At 33.4% G+C, this 17065-nt stretch overlaps 1 pseudogene across 1 annotated transcript in view; it reads right to left on the minus strand.

Annotated features, from left to right (window-relative positions):
* LOC114311362 (IQ domain-containing protein IQM3-like) overlaps positions 1-2236 on the minus strand; it is a 153395-nt pseudogene extending 151159 nt beyond the window's left edge. The window contains exons 1-5 of the transcript XR_014345578.1: positions 2117-2236; positions 1940-2031; positions 1691-1805; positions 1180-1245; positions 918-1006 (exon numbers count right to left, since the gene is read on the minus strand). The product of XR_014345578.1 is annotated as an IQ domain-containing protein IQM3-like (transcript). The remainder of the gene's footprint in view (positions 1-917; positions 1007-1179; positions 1246-1690; positions 1806-1939; positions 2032-2116) is intronic.
* Between the last annotated feature and the right edge of the window lie 14829 nt (positions 2237-17065).

Consider the following 17065-nt stretch of genomic DNA (forward strand, 5'->3'; position numbering starts at 1 on the left):
AGAGACAATGACATTTGTGCTGCATATTCACTACTGCACTTAAGCAAAATGCTTGATATACCAAATTTGTTTGCCTGATTTTGTTTCATAGTAGGGTCAATCTAGCCGTTGGAAAGTTGGATTTATGTTTTTTAAATTAAAGGCATACGATTATCAACATCGCCTCACAAATTAATAGGTGACTTTGTTTAGGCATCCCTGCTATCACTACAGTACATAAACTAGTTTTGTTGATGATTACAAATTAAGCAGTCAATTATAATCGTGAAGCAAGTGCAATGATAGAATCTCAAATCCTGCTCAAGATTAGGACACTTGGACCATCCTAATTTTCTTACACTTCAGCTTTTACCATCTTACACTTAAAAAAACATCACTTTTTGTTTGGGTATAGATGTATCTCTTTACTCTAAAATATTTGTTGGGGTCAAAGCCTAGAGGCTTAGGCAAAAATGGAAAAAACGGTGGGGAAGCAGTAACCGTCCAGTGCCAACTGCAGCTCGCACTCCTGCAAAGGCGATTAACTATTGCACATGCCCCTCATTTGCCATTATCATTATTAAAAATGATTAAGATCCCTAACTAGACCCTAATGATGTGGAGTGTTGCATGTGAGTTGTTGATTTGTTTAGGAATTAGCCATCTAAGACTCAACCCCCTGCCACATCAGCGTGGGTAAATTTAGGGATAGAGTTTCTAGCATTATTCTATGATTATAAGAAAAGGTAAAAGCACCAATTAGTCCTTGATGAGGCCTCACATGAGGGTCAGAATCAGACCATGAATGATTTTCTTTTAAAATAAAAAATAAAAAGCCATTATATCTTGAAGAAATTAGGAATTTATAAAAAAAAAACAAAAACATTTCAAAAGCAAAATTAGAATAAAACTGATCACTAAAAGAAAAATTCTCCTACCAGTGGAAGAACGGCTGACCAGCATCTGTTCTACACCACTCTTCATAATACATATGCAAGCAATGCCCATAACGGTGCCTTGGATCAATCTACAATTCACAGAGTAAAACAAACATTTTAAATGCCTACTTTGTAAGATGGCATGCTATTCTCTAGGCAGATATATGAATCAGAAAAAACAATACTATAAATTAGTATAAGGTAATGGAAAAGGGCAACAACATAAAAGAAGGGCACAAGGCAAAGGATTAGGAAAACTTACAGCTTCAATCCAGTGCTGGAAAGCCAATTTTTGAGCTTTGGCATCCTTAGACAAACCTTTACCCACCTGCCCATAACAAGTCATTATCACTCGCTTGTGTGGGAAAAAAAAGCAGTGAAATCTATAACAGGTACTGAGTCAAAAAAAAAAAGCACTCCACTATTAGGGCATCTCCAATCCTTACCCTTCACCCATATCAAATTTAAATTCGAGTAAAAATGCTCAAAATCTCTCTCCACTCAAAACGCATATCAAAATGAATTTTGCTCAAATTTTAACCCAAATCAAAGGAGACACTTTTTTTACTCAAATTTTTAAAGACAATTTTGAGTTATATGATAATAGCTTCTAAATTTAAAATTGTGCCACTTATCAAATTTTTACTCAAATATGAGTTTGGCCATTGGATTACTAGTGTATAATGAAATGATATTTTTACTCAAATTGGACTAGAGATGGCTTTATAATTTCTGTTGTTTTAATTTTTTAGCACAAGACAAGAAGTTGAAACCTTAGAAGCATTCAATATGATTCGATTCCACCGCGAAGCTACTGTCTCTGGTTTCGAAAAATTGAAGAAGGAAATCGTACTTCGATTCAATCTCGCATAGTCGATTGCTTGCCACCTTCATAATAACCATCGCTAAATTAAAGCGTTCGCATTTATGTATGTATGTATGTATGGTAATAAAAATGGTGTAATTAGTGTGTCTAATGAAGAAAAACAGAGAGGGTTGAATTGAAGAGGAGGTGTAACAACCAGAGCTCTTCGGCTACAACAGCGGAATCGGCTAACATACGCCTGGTGCGGTAGGTCTAATAAACCTTCTGCACCCACATGGCGGCGGCACTCTACTCGGAATTATTCACCACTCACATCACCATTGTTTGTCATTTCAGCCGCCGCCGCCGGAGAGTCGAAACCTCTGCTTAGGACGATCGCCAGAGATAGTTGTTGGGAAGCAGCGTGGGAGCAGATCTTGATGGAGTTGTCAGAGAATGGTGGTTTGGAATTGAGATCCAAATTCGAAAGGCTTTGAGTATCAATGATCTCCATTACTCAAACAAACCCTACAAATTCTCTATGTGGCAGAGAGAGATAGAGGGACAGCAAGAGAGAAAGAACCGTGTGAAGAAGTAATAGATTTAGGCAAAAATTTAGGCGCCAATATGAAATATTTCCCAGAAAATTTTTGAACACTTCCGCGACTAAATTTTAGTCGTTGAAGATAGGTTACCAAAGATTAAAAAAAAAATTATTTGGCGACTAACATAGTTTTTGTCGCTGAAAGTAAGTTTTTGGCGACTAAAGCTTTAGTCGCCAAGGAGGAAAAATAATTTTTTTATTTTTCATTCGGCGACTAAATATTTTAGTAACCAAAAGTCAATATACGGCGACTATTTTTTTTTTTTTGTCGCTGAAAGTAAGATTTTGGCGACTAAAACTTTAGTCGCCAAAGAGAAAAAATAATTTTTTTATTTCCCATTCGGCGACTAAATATTTTAGTAGCCAAAAGTCAATATACAGCAACTAAGTTTTTTTTTGTCGCCAATTCTGGAATTTTTGACATTTTTAGCAACTAAATTTTTTTTTTAGTCACGAATAATGAATATACCTGACTGAAAAAAAATTAGTAGCTAAATATTTTACTTTTGGCGACTAAAAAAAATATTAGTCGCCAATTCCATAACTTTTGGCAACTAAATTTTTTTTTGTCGCCAAAGGTTCATTTTGTTGTAGTGAATACTATCTTGATTTTCAATAATATTATATTACTCAGTGGGGGTAAATTAATTTGTTTCCCAAATATGATTAGTTCTCTTTTATGTAAAATTCTAATTATACTCCCTTCTTTTGTTATTGATTTTAAATGACATTCAAGTCATGAACTAAAATGTAATAAATCGTATATTTCAATAATCAAAATAAAAAAAAGTAAAAATTGTGAACTGAAGTATAACAAACCGCATACATATGAAACATGTTTCAAACTCACCTTAGGGAGCTTTGTCGCCGGCGAGAAGACCCGAAGTTGGGAGATAGAATCAGCAAAATGACTCCCAATCAATGAACAAGTTGGTAAGCCTCGCGGCTTGGATCGAACATAAGTCATAACAATTTGGTTGTGCCCTCCAAAACTATCAATGGATTTGAAGAAGAAAACATGAGGAGCTTCACATGGATCAACAAAAGGCAGCCACCGCGTGTTGAACATGTAGTATGGTCGGTTTTTGAGATATACCCACAGCAAAAATGTCTTGAGTGGTCTCTTCAAAACACTTCTTGGCAACACTTTCTCATAAATATGGGCAGCGTAGCCCCATGATATGGAAGAAGACCAATTGGTTTGTTTTTGGTAGCAAATAGTTTGTTGCAACATACGGCTTGGATCGAACATAAGTCTTAACAATTTGGTTGTGCCCTCCAAAACTATCAATGGATTTGAAGAAGAAAACATGAGGAGCTTCACATGGATCAACAAAAGGCAGCCACCGCGTGTTGAACATGTAGTATGGTCGGTTTTTGAGATATACCCACAGCAAAAATGTCTTGAGTGGTCTCTTCAAAACACTTCTTGGCAACACTTTCTCATAAATATGGGCAGCGTAGCCCCATGATATGGAAGAAGACCAATTGGTTTGTTTTTGGTAGCAAATAGTTTGTTGCAACATACGGCTTGGATCGAACATAAGTCATAACAATTTGGTTGTGCCCTCCAAAACTATCAATGGATTTGAAGAAGAAAACATGAGGAGCTTCACATGGATCAACAAAAGGCAGCCACCGCGTGTTGAACATGTAGTATGGTCGGTTTTTGAGATATACCCACAGCAAAAATGTCTTGAGTGGTCTCTTCAAAACACTTCTTGGCAACACTTTCTCATAAATATGGGCAGCGTAGCCCCATGATATGGAAGAAGACCAATTGGTTTGTTTTTGGTAGCAAATAGTTTGTTGCAACATACGAGACTGATCGATTTTTTTACACCTTTCATGAGGTGGTTTGCAGATTGGAAACGGTTCATGGAGGGGAAGATTGTCTCTACCTTGTCAAAATGGTGGAGGGAGAGTAATGAAGATTGCAGGTGAGATAATAAAAAACCTGATATGTCACCGTGTAAATCAATCTGCATTGTATATATCCATTCACAAATAAATTTTAATTTCCATATAAACTTTTGTTTTTGTGCGAATTTATTTAACAAAAGTAAATTTATTGATGATGGAAACCAATTACACTTCTAAAAAGATAGTGTGTTTTGTGGTGTTATAAATTTTTGTCAGCATGTATCTTTATCATGTGTCTGTGTCAATGTGTCCTTGCTGATGAACTTGAATCCCCAAATGGCTAACTCAATCTTTGTTTTCTTTTCAATTTTAACATAGATGTGTGAACTTGACGCTCCATCCCAGCCCACAGCTACCACTTACTTTTTTTTCCTTTTACAATTTCAACAGCAATTGAACATACTTAGAAAAACATTATTTAGAAACAAGAATCAATAATCTACATTTATTGTGAGTGACCAACATCTCACTAACTCTAAATCTATATCACACACTCACTTTTAAAATAAGATTCAAGATAAATTTTCATAATTCATAACATTTTTTATTTTAACATAGATATGTGATCTTAAAGGCACATCAGCCCACAACACTATCTCCAAACTATAGCGAATATATACATAAAAAATTGATAGAGAAAACCACTACCTCCAAACTTTTTTTTTTTTTTTTTTTGATCTTTTTACGTCTCAGAGTTCTTAATTCCTAAAAAAAATTTTAAATATATAAAATCATATTACAAAATTAGACACAATCTTTTCACATGAGGAGGGACCTATTAAATGCACAACAATGCTACATCCCCAAATTTACCACCCCTAAACCACCTCTAATAATGTGACATTGAAGTTAGACCCCATATGATAAAATGTTTGACAAATTAAAATTTAACATTTGTGAGACACATCATTAGAGGGTGATAAATTATAAACATTTTTCTCAAATGTGTGACTCTCACCCCATACGAGAAAATTATGTCTATGATCTAATTTTATGCACATAGAACTGTATAGAAATTAATTACCTGATGAATCCCTCTCTCAGCAGAAAGTGGAACCCCCAACTCATCTACACAGTACTGAGTAATCAAATCTGCTGATTTCAAATATGGATATCTCCTCAAACACCCTTCTAAATCTTTAACCATTGCTGCAACTAAAGGATAACTCAAAGCAAATCCAGCTCCACCAAACCCTTGATCAAATGAGGACCTAAAATTCGACATAATAAACTCAGAATGTCCCCCAATGTAAACATAGTCGATATGATTATATTTTCCCAAAACATCAACCCAATTGTCCACAAAAAAGATAGAATCATCATCTCCCATCACATACCACCTCACCCCCTCGTCACCCTCCCTAAACACCTACAAGGCCAAAAACAGGATGGGTAAGGTTGGTGGGAGAGGAATGATTGGTATAAGTGAGGTTATTAGGTTGTTGGGAAGGTGGTGTCACTTGCCATATGTCTTTTAAGGAGGTGAAGAATTGAAAAGATAAGCGGCTGGATTGGATGAAAATGAATATGTATGTTAAGCAGAGGACTAGTCCTGAAATACACAGAATTTTGCAGATGTTCACAGAAAATTTATCTTATGAAAATTTGTTGAACTTGATGAAAGTTGTTGAAGAGTTCATGGTGAGGATGATGAAAACAAAATGTTGAAGAAGTAGGTGAGAATGGAATAGAATCAATCCGTAGGGACTTGTGTATGTCTTGACTTTTTTGTGAAGAATCATTGTACACATTTTTGTAATGGTAAGTTAGATGTCAATATGTATATAAACGGACATTAATCATCCATGATGTGCTTTTTCACATCAATATATATGTCTATATATGATAAATATTAGATTAGTGGTACCCATGATGTGTCTTTTGACACCTATCATGATATATATGTCAACGTATATGTTAAATATTTGCTGATGATGGGGATTTATATGGGGACTTACATGAAGAGGTCTACATACACTTGTCATTTGGATTTTTCTCCTAAGGGGAGCAAGCAAAAAGGTGCTGTCCAAGATTGGACTTAGTAGGTTCCCGTCGTGGTACTTGACGACATAGGTGTAAGATTATAGGATGTATATATTAGAAATCAAAACGCTATGAATATAAGTAATTATTAAAATATAAACTTAGATACATACCATTTAATTTTGTTATTATCTTGAGCTTTGTTTTTTTGAAAGAATATGACATTCACAATTGGAAAACCTTAACACCAGCTCTTTCCCTCATCCTAATCTTTATGTTGTCTTTTCAATGGGGCTGACAACCCTTTGATCTACATATATATAGATATATGTAAACCCTAATATAGATAGGAGAGGGGACTGAGCCTAAATAAAACAATTATTAGGTCCTCCCATTAAGGAACCCAAGTAACTTAAACAGGCCTTACACCTCCATATCACATATCCACATATAAAATAATATATACACTAAGATGGACCATGGCCCAAAACTTTATGGATCACAATAATAATTTTGGGCTCATACCAATCAATCTGTCTGAATCACTTTCAACCCATTTTTCACAAACCAAACAAAATATAGTCAATGACAGCCTAATTAAGAATAAATTCTTATATTCTTCCACTTAGGCAACATTGACTACTACTTTAAGAAAATATTTTATTTAAGAAAAAATGACTCTCGGGTTAAACAACTTTAGTGGCCACATAAACATGATTCAGAATAGAAACATCTCAGCACAGAATCTCGTTCAATGAGAAATATTAATATCGAATTGTTGCGGTAATTATGCTATTGAACAACATAACACCTTCCACAATTACAAACACTAATATCTCACCGACATGGATTCCTATATGTGATAAAGTGCAGTGTGGAATTTCAGCATAATTGATCCAAAAATTATATAACATGCTAATTCCGCATTCAGTCCTCTGTATGGTCTTGACAAGACCCTGCAAGGAATTTTATTCCATTTTATACTTCCAAAAGAAGCCTTTATTCCTCTAAACCGAGGTCTTTCATGCTTTAAACCAAGCATCATACTTTATGGATCCATATACACTTCTAAACCGGAGCATTATACACTTCTAAATTAAAATTTCAATCTTTATATCTCAAAATTTAAATATAACTGTAAGAGTTCATATAAGACGAATACATACATAATAGTTACCATTTATGTGTACACACATAACTATAAACAAAATGTGAACAAACACATTAAACTTTATTAACTGAAATACACCATAGATAATATTCATGGGTAAAAAAATTCTTTAACCAAGCACATAAAAAACTGTAAAGTACCCATATGCTCAATATATTTAGCAAACTAAAATTTGGCCTAAACCCTATATTTAGAGGATCAACTAGTATGTATTCTATAACATGTGCTCATAAAGAATATCATCTTTAATAACTCTCTAATTCTTAAGTACTTTAAAATTATGTATGTAACACCATCAGAGTTTTTGTTATTCTTCATAGAGAAAATTAAAACCATATATCATAATACATCTTTATAGGTTTGGAGATGAAATTAACAATTCCAAGCTCTGAAATAAAATTCTTTAATTACATAACTCAAGTTGAACTCTAAAACATGTTTGTATAGTGAAAAATTATAAGAGATTTTATGAAACTCTTTCATGAAACAAGACCTCATGCAAACATAAAAAAATATAACCAGTAATAGACACTATATATCATCTGAGCAACTTCCAAAGTCAACATTATACAACCAATAATATTAACATGATTAATTCTTCTATAACCAATTGTATAATCTTTAATTCTCTATAAATATCATGACACTTTATGTCTTTCAACCCAATGGTCAAGGCTTCAATTAAAATAATGATTGTCTAACAAACTAATTGCATATGCACCAAGTTTAATTCAAACTTCATAATTCATTAAACTCTCACAACACTAGCATACAAGACATTCCTCATGAACTTTTTCTCAAATCATTTTATGAATACTGAATGTTACTTAATTAATCTCGATCATTAAGAAGAACAACGTAAAGCTTTCAATTCTACATATTAAATTCAATAAAAATGTGATCTAGGTATGCTCTTTGAGATGAGACAAATAATCTTCCAAGTTATTTTTCAAGTATCTCGATGCCAAACACATAAAATACTTTATCAAGATATTTTATATCAAAAATTTATTAACAGCAATATCTTCACATCAAGTATTAATTCGAAATTATTACTAATAAGTAAAATTCCATCGGTATAAAGGATCAAGAAAAATAAATTGCTCCACTAACCTTGAGATATATGCATAAATTAACAATATTATCCATAAAGCCAAGTAATAATATTTGGTGAACCTTTAAATATCATTACTAAGAAATTCGTTTAAAACCATAGATAAATTTGTTTATCTTACAAATCAAATTTATTTTGTTTGGCGAAGCAATAGATAAAAAAAAGTCACAATACCACTATAATAATTATAAACCTATAATTATGACATTGGTAAAAACAATACTCTTTTCAAATTGCAACCTCTTACAATAGCTTTGTATTTATTTATTTATCTTAAAAAAAATACTCATTAGATTTCAAACTTTTAAAAAAGTATAACATGATCTCATATTTAATTAATAATTTGTACCAATTCATTTACCATATTACAAATCGTCAATATCTTCATCATACATAACAATCATCTATTCAATCTCTTGATAGTGCTCATTTAAAAAAATAATATAATCACAGGGATCTTGAACTGTATGAGAATGTTTAAGAGTTGTACGTGTTATGCATGTTCAAGTTATATTAACAGATTTAATAGACACTTCAGATTCTACTTGCACTCTCAATTTCTCTATGTGAGAATGAACGGACCAATTTATTAGAATAGGCACAAGTATACAAGAAGATTTATATATTTAAACTGTTCACCAATCTAATAACTTCACATTTAAAAACTTAAAAGATTCTTATGTCAGAACCAAGATAATTAATAGAACCATTGACAACTTACAAAAGTAACAACAAATAGCAATAAGTTCCATTTTAATTTCAAAAGCACAACAAATTTTTTACTTCTATACAATCACAAACTCAAAAGTTATTCTAACTAAATTTTATATTAGTTTACAATTCAAAAGTATTTTAAAAATATTTTTAACTTAGTACCATATATAAAGTACACACAAGTATACATAGCAATTAAAAATATTTTATTACAAAAACTTGTATAATTTATGTTAGACAAACTTTACTGTATTTGAATAAATTAAATTCTGTTGTGTACTTAACAATAACTAGAATACAAAAGAAATAAAGGAAATGAGAGAATTTGTTTGATTACAAAAATCAAACCAGAAACATAAAATAAAATAAATAAAAACAGATTTTTATTTTGTTACCAAAACAAAATCAAAAATCTAATTTAAATAAATAAATAAAAACAGAAAATAAATAACCAACTTACTTGATTAATTTGTTGAATAATATTCTGATCAAGTCTAGTGTTCGATACTATGTCCTTAAGGCAGATTCGTCCTCTCCACAGTGCTTTCAGAATGTGGACGTCTATCTCTCAGGATGAAATGATCTATAGCAAACAATAGCAGCACTACAAATTGTTTGTCCAACGAACACACTAAGTGTTTACACTCTTTCTCACAGAAATTATATGCAGCAAAATGCAAAAATCTTAGCAGAGGAGAAGTACGAAAATTATTGTAAAAAACCAAATAAGGGACATGTCTATTTATAGGAGAATTTATGGCTGTTGGGTTTAAATTAAATAAGTGCAAAACCTGTTTGAACAGGTATGATACCTGTTCAGTTTGAATAAACATATACAAATTTGTTGGGTTCAAATTTGAATAGATAAAAAACCGTAGGGACCTGTTTGGGTGTAAGGAAAAATCGGAACATAATATTTTCGGAATTAATTTGAATTCTGGACAGTTGGGCAGATTTTATTTCAAAAAATAAAATTAAATCCAAATGTTTTTTGCCCAAAAATATTAGTATTGGTCCGGACAAACCCAACCCAACCTCACACCATGCACCCGCACCCAAGCCCAGCCCAGCCTGCCCGACTGACCGGACAGACAGACGGCCGGCGGGGCGTGGTGATTTTTGGGTCCAATGGGTCTAGCCCATTTTGCCCATAACCTCCCTCTCTACAAAACTTGGGTACCCCTTGGGGCACACCCCAAATTCCAATCCCATGCCTTATAAACCCACTCAAAACTTCCCACCAAATCAATATGGGACAAGCCATTTTTCAAACCTTTAAAGATTTTCTACCAAAACTCCATTTCCATGGAGCACACTTTGGCGTCAATTTCCCATTCACTAGATAACGATTTTGAACAACCAAATATATCACATGAATGACAACGCGGCATAGAACGCGTTACCACATCGACTCACTAACTTTGGCGTACGGGTCTCACCTAAATAATAGACCAAAGTTAGGAAAAAAATCTGTTTTTACCTAGAATTTTCCAACGGTCGGGCGAGCTAGGCTGGGCCTGGGCTTGGGCGCAGGTGCGTGGTGTGTGGTTGGGTTGGGCTTGTTCGGCCTAATACTAATCTTTTTGGGCGGATTTTATTTTATTTTTTAAAATAAAATCTGTCCAACTGTCCAGAGTTGAAATTAATTCCAGAATTAATCTGTTCCGGGTTTTCTCTACACCCAAACAGGTCCCTACAGTTTTTATTTGTTTGAATTTTGAACCCAACAGATTTAAATCTGTTCATTCAAGCCACCACTGCATCTATAAATAGGCAGCCCTCATTTGATATTTTCATTCAGAAAATTCGTACTTCCTTTCTACTAATATATTATGCATTTTGCTACATTTAATTTTTGTGAGAAAGAGTGTAAACACTTAGTGTATTCGTTGTACGAATAAATTGTAGTTCTGCATTTATTCGTTATTGATCATTTCATCTTGGGAGATAGACGTCCACATTCTGAAAGTACCGTGAAAATGACGAATCTGTCTTAAGGATACAGTGTCGAACACTGGACTTGATTAAAATATTATTTAAGAAATTAATCAAGTAAGTTGATTATTTATTTTTCTGTTTTATTTATTTATTTAAATCAGATTTTTGATTTTGTTTTTGTAACAAAATAAAAATCTATTTTATTTTATTTTATTTTATTTTTCTGGTTTGATTTTTGTAATCAAACAATTCTCTCCTTTTCTTTTATCTCTTATATATTCTGTTTGTTGTTAAGTACACAACAGAATTTATTTTTCAAATACAATGAAAATTGTCCAACAATATTAAGACAGATGGTGATCGAGACACGAAATTACATAACTATACAAAAAAATAAGCCACAAATACAGAATTTAATTTTGTAAAAATAAAAGAGACAAGAATTTTAATTAAAGGAAACTCAAAAATTATTCTGAAAATCAAAATTAATTTTCTAGTTACTAAAACCAAAAAATAAATTATAACACAAAATAATTTTATTTTTCTTGTTACTAAAACCAAAAAAATAAAATACCACAATAATTTTCTGTAACACCAAATAATATTCTGCAATTGTTAATGACACCAGTATATTACTACTAGTTGTCAAAGAAAATAGATAGTATATTACTACTATCTGTCAAATAGTTCATAATTACTATTTGTATTTTCCAACCAGAATATCACTTTGTGAAAACACAGAAAATTAAATACAATAAAGATACAATAAACACAGAATATCACAACGTGGCATAGAACGGGTACCACTTCGACCCGCCAACTTTGGCGTATGGGTCTCACCTAAATAATAGACCACAGTTAGGAAAAAACTCTGCTTTTACCCAGAATTTTCCAACCATTTCTAACAATTCCCCACATGAATGGAATTTGATGATAACAGAAATCAACAATATGCAGAATTTGTCGAAAGAGCATACATCAAAAATATCTTGCATCAGGATATTCAGCCTTGAACCTTCCCTAGTGATAACCTATCAGACTTACTAGCTAACCAATGGACGCGATGCCTTGAATTGTTCAGCCGTTTGTGTAAGCCAAGACAATATATTTCACACAAAATATCTTCTAACACATCGTGGTTCTCAGTGTTGTATTCATTTTGGCCTTGAATGCTCCTGATTTCATGAATGCTTCTAGAGAATGTAGCCTCTTCATTCTCATAGAATCGGTCCCAGTTCGACACTCATATAGATGATTCTTATTGTGAGTATCTCCTTATACTCATCTTGATTTTTTTGCCTAAATCAAGATATAAGTAATCATTAAAAGCTAAGCTTATCCTTAGACCCCTGCAAACAACACATGTTGCAAATATCACTCACACCATAGGAATGGGTAGGGAAATTTTAATCCCTTGGTGATTTCTGGCGAGCCACACATAACTTAGTTGTCCGTTTGAACTTAGTTCTTAGGATCTCCAATCATATAAGTAGGGTTACCATTATGATGACTCTTATGTAATAGGCTTTAATCTCATCCCCTTCGATGAACTATACACTTGCACTTTTGTCAAACCTTTTGTTAACGGATCCGCAATATTCTCTTTAGATTTTATATAATCTATTGAGATTATTCCATTTGAGAGCAATTGCCTTACGGTATTATGTCGACGACAAATGTGTCGTGACTTACCATTATACATATGATTATGTGCCTTGCCTATTGCAGATGAATGTGAATAGTTGGCACAGGTTTAGGTCACATTGGAATGTCTTCTAAGAAGTGACGAAGTCATTCCGCTACTTCTCTTGCTTTGTCTAAAGCAATGAACTCGAATTCCATTGTGGATCATGCAATGCATGTTTGTTTCGTGGATTTCCAAAAAACAGCAGCGCCTCCCAGAGTAAAGACATATCCACTAGTGGATTTTAAATCTTTAGTATCTGATATCCAATTTGCATCACAATAACCTTCGAGTACTGCTGGATATTGAGTAAAGTTCAAACCATGATCACGGGCAAATCTTAGATATCTAAGAACTCGAATGATCGCCTTCCAGTGGTCTTCTCCGGGGTTACTAGTGTACCTACTCAATTTACTGACTGCATAAGCTATGTCAAGACGAATACAATTCATTAGGTACATTAGGCTTCCAATGATTTGGGAGTATTTTAACTGAGACACTGCATCACCTTTATTTTTCGATAAATAAGGACTGATGTTTACAGGTGTTCTAGCTATATTCAAAACATCCTTGATAAATTTATCAAGAATTTTCTCAATATAATGAGATTGAGATAATGCATATCCGTCAGATGTTTTAGTAATTTTCATTCCTAATATAACATCTGTGACCCTCATATCTTTCATATCAAATCTTTTGTTAAACATTTGCTTAGTTGATTTGATAATATTTTGACTGCTTCCAATGATAAGCATGTCATCCACATAAAGACAAACTATGACATATCCTTGGTCAGTGTTTTTAACATAGACGCATTTGTCACATTCATTTATCTTAAACCCATTAGTAAGCATTGTATGATCAAATTTTTCATGTCATTGCTTAGGTGCTTGTTTTAATCCATAAAAAGATTTTACAAGCCGACAAACTTTCTTTTCTTGTTCCGACACTACAAACCCTTCAGGTTTCTCCATATAGATCTCTTCATTTAGATCACCATTTAAGAAAGCTGTCTTAACATCCATTTGATGTATTTCTAAATTAAACAACGTTGCTATAGCAATAAGCAAGCGAATGGATGTTATTCTTGTCGCAGGGGAATATGTGTCAAAATAGTCCAGACCTTCCTTTTGTCTGTAACCTTTTACTACAAGTCTTGCTTTATACTTGTCTATTGAACCATCTGCTTTCATTTTTCTCTTGAATATCCATTTATATCCAAGAGGTTTAGAACCAGGTAGAAGATCTACCAATTTCCAAGTATGATTTTGCATAATGGATTCAATTTCATTATTAATAGCCTCTTTCCAAAAAGGTGCTTCAGGACCTGTCATTGTTTCCTTAAAGCTTTCAGGTTCATTTTCTAACAGGTATGTCAGAAAATCTAGACCAAAGGATTTTGATGTTCTCGCTCTCTTACTTCGTCTTGGTTCATCATTAGTTAAATCCTGTTGGTCGAGACCATTACTAGTCTCTTGTGTTTGATTGTCATTCGTCTCTTGACTTTGTGTACAATCATAAGTTCTTTTCTGTGAACTTAATTCCTGTCCTTTCTTGTAAGGAAAGACATGTTCAAAAAACACAGCATTCCTTGACTCTATAATAATGTTCACATTTATATCAGGTATTTCTGATTTATAAGTCAGAAACCGATATGCACTACTATTCTGAGCATAACCAATAAACACACAATCTACTGTTTTTGGTCCAATCATAGTCTTTTTAGGAACAGGAACTTCAACTTTTGCCAAACACCCCCACACTTTTAAGTATTTGTAGGAAGGTGGTCGACCTTTCTACAATTCATAAGGAGTGCTGTTGGTTTTCTTGTGGGGTATTCTATTAAGAACATAATTAGCAGACAATATTGCTTCCCCCCACAAGTTCTGTGGTAAGCCTGAACTTAGTAACATGGCACTCATCATTTCTTTTAGGGTTCTATTCTTCCTTTCAGCAATTCCATTTTGCTCAGGAGAATAGGGTGATGTAGTTTGGTGAATAATGCCATGTTGTGCACAAAATTCATTTAATGGTGCATCATATTCACCACCCCTATCACTTCTAATCATTTTAATGGTTTTACCAAGTTGATTTTCAACTTCTGTTTTGTAGAGTTTAAACATTTCTAAGGCTTCATATTTACTTCTAAGTAAATAAGCATAACAATATCTTGTGCAATCATCGATAAATGTTATGAAATACTTTTTGCCTTCTCTAGTTTGAACAAATTTAAGATCACATACATCAGTATGAATTAATTCTAGAGGTTCGGTTTTTCTTTCAACTGATTTAAATGGAGCCTTAGTTAGTTTTGCTTCTACACAAATTTCACTTTTGTGATTATGATCAATTTCAAACTTTGGTATATAATCCAAACCAATTAATCTATGCAAAGCATCAAAATTTACATGTCCTAATCTACCATGCCATAAATTTGACTCAAGAATATAAGCAAAAGATGTGTTGTTCTTATTCATAGCAAGTTTTGGTACAACTGTTATTACATTTAATTTGAAGAGACCATCACTCATGTATCTCTTACCAGCATACATATCACTCTTTGATAATACAAATTTATGAGACTCAAAAACAAGCCTAAAACCATTTTTACTTAACAAAGAGCCAGAAACTAAATTCTTCCGGATGTCAGGTACATGCAGTACGATGTTGAGGGTCAGTTCTTTCCCTGATGTCATCTTCAAGATCACTTTTCCTTGTCCAGCCACAGTAGAAGTAGAAGAATTTCTCATGAAAAGTTATTTACCATTTGTAGCCTCATTGTAGGTAGTGAACATCTTCTTGTCCGCACATATGTGACGAGTTGCTCCAGTGTCAATCCACCACTCCTTGGGATTTCCAACCAAATCAGCCTCAGACACCATAGTAGAGAAGTTGATGTCATTGATGTAGGCCGAAATGTACCACATTGAGGCCACTTAAGTTATATTTTTAGTCTTTTAATTTTGTTTATTTGGTGGAGATGATGTGTTTCGTGCACTTGTACAGATTTGGCAGAAAATATGAAAATTCAATCAAAAAGTGGCGCGAAAGTAGATCCTCCGTGCGAGAAGTGAAAAATCCGAGCCAGTCAAACTACCGCACGTGCGGCCCACCACCGCTCGAGCTGCCAACTTGGGCACACGAGCGGCCCACCTAGGGACGCATACACAGAATTTTTGGTCTGTTTTGCTGCGAATAAAAGACAGAAAAATAGCCAAACCTAGGGTTCGAAAATTTAATTCAGAATAGAGGGAGGCTAGGGTTCCGAAGAGGTGATATTCTACCTAAGCTTGAAGGACACTTCCATAGGGATTTCTTCCTCATCTTCGTCCTCTTTCCACTCCTCCATGAGTAGCTAGTCGTCTTTTCTAGGGTTTGATGAAACCCTAGCCATGTAATGGAATTTTTCATGAGCTTTAATTGTAAATTGGTTTGAACGAATGTATGGATGATTTAGAAGTTTTTAATAATTGTTTCGTTCATCTCTTCAAGCATTTTACTCTCTGTGATTGTTTAATACTTTCCATACATTAGTATTCTTTGTGTTTGTATTCAAAGTACGAGACGAGTCATGCTATGAGAGACGGGTCGTTTTGCTAACATAGTTTAGAGCAAACGACTCGTACTACTCGGGATGATTTGTGCCTGTACATTAAATGCAGCAACCCTCTTGATTAATACTTCAAACTTGTAGTTGTGAAATATTGGGTAGTTCAAATCGAATTGCGATTGGTGGTTGATATTAAGTCTCATTCATGTGGTTAGTGGTGAATTCTCTACCCTATGATTTTTTTCAAAAATTAATATCTCCAACCCTAACTTTAATTGTCAATATAATTCTTCAATTTTATTTAATTGTTGTTTAGTTATAAAATCAATCTTATCTTTTTAATCAAAATTAATTTAGAAATTTTGCGAATGAATTAATCTAATTTCACATTTGTCCCTGTGGATCGATACCTGGACTTACCATTATTCTAAAAGAATTTGGTATAGTTTAGTGATTTATTTTTGGTGTGTTCAACGACCCATCAAATTTTGATGCCGTTGCCGGGGACTTCTGGAGAAATTAGTTAATTTAAAGTTACATTCTTATTTTAATTTTTAGTTTAGGATTTTATGCTTTTGTGTTGCTAAGTGTGCAGAGCATTTGAAATTGGAGCTATCACCGAAGTGCAAGCGGAGCGCAGCCGAGCATTAAAAATAAAAATA

Source organism: Camellia sinensis, chromosome 12 (assembly GCF_055761805.1).
Source record: "Camellia sinensis isolate YWXY chromosome 12, ASM5576180v1, whole genome shotgun sequence".
Lineage (NCBI taxonomy): Eukaryota > Viridiplantae > Streptophyta > Magnoliopsida > Ericales > Theaceae > Camellia > Camellia sinensis.